We start from the raw sequence: 895 nt of genomic DNA on the forward strand, positions 1-895 counted from the left end.
GATTTTTGAAAAGTGTTCATAGCATGAACTTGTTTAGAGAGAAGTTCTGGGAATGCTGCACCAGATGGACAAGACTGCATAGGATGGGCAGGACTAGAACATGTGGCATATGCCTCGACTTGAGCTGTTTGTGGTGGTCCATTATTTAATACCAGAGCATCAACTTTCTTTGTCAGGTTATCAATCTTGGCGCTCAGCTCTGGCATGACTCCTATCTCATATATACCACCTCTCTTTTGTGGTTGGGGACTTCTGTCACCTCTATTTGAATAATCCCATTGCTGGGAATTTTCGCACAAGGTTTCAAAGAAGTTCCACGCTTCGACATCACTTTTGGTCATGAATGACCCTCCACTAGTGGCATCAACCATGCGACGGTTTTGGGGTCAGACCGTCATAGAAGTATTGAACTTGTTGCCACTTCTCAAAACCATGGTGAGGACATTTAAGAAGCAAGTCCTTCCATCTTTCCCAACATTCATGAAAGTGCTCGCCCTCTTTTTGTGTGAAGTTAGTAATTTCTCTACGGAGGGCATTGGTTTTGTGAACGGGGAAGAACTTGTTTAAGAACTTCTTAGACAGTTGGTCCCATGTAGTGATAGATCCAACTTCTAGAGAATTCAACCATGCTTTCGCCTTATCCTTCAAAGAAAAAGGAAACAGGCGTAGGCGGATCGAATCGTCTGAGAAGTTTTGGAACTTAAAGGTGGAGCAAATGTTTAAGAATTCTTTTACATGATGATATGGGTCCTCCTTGTCCAATCCATAAAAGGATGGCAACAATTGTATGACTCCAGGTTTAAGTTCAAAGTGTGCTGCCGTAGTGGTTGGCAATACTATGCATGAAGGCGCATTAAATTGGACAGGAGCTGAATAATCTTTGAGAGCTTTAACT

The 895-nt window shown here is 42.5% G+C and overlaps 1 non-coding gene across 1 annotated transcript; it reads left to right on the forward strand.

Annotated features, from left to right (window-relative positions):
* The first annotated feature begins 427 nt into the window (after nucleotides 1-427).
* On the forward strand, nucleotides 428-534 carry LOC131241602 (small nucleolar RNA R71). The gene has a single exon (XR_009169163.1). It is a non-coding gene; the product is annotated as a small nucleolar RNA R71 (small nucleolar RNA).
* The last annotated feature ends 361 nt before the right edge of the window (nucleotides 535-895 follow it).

This window comes from Magnolia sinica, chromosome 3 (assembly GCF_029962835.1).
Source record: "Magnolia sinica isolate HGM2019 chromosome 3, MsV1, whole genome shotgun sequence".
Lineage (NCBI taxonomy): Eukaryota > Viridiplantae > Streptophyta > Magnoliopsida > Magnoliales > Magnoliaceae > Magnolia > Magnolia sinica.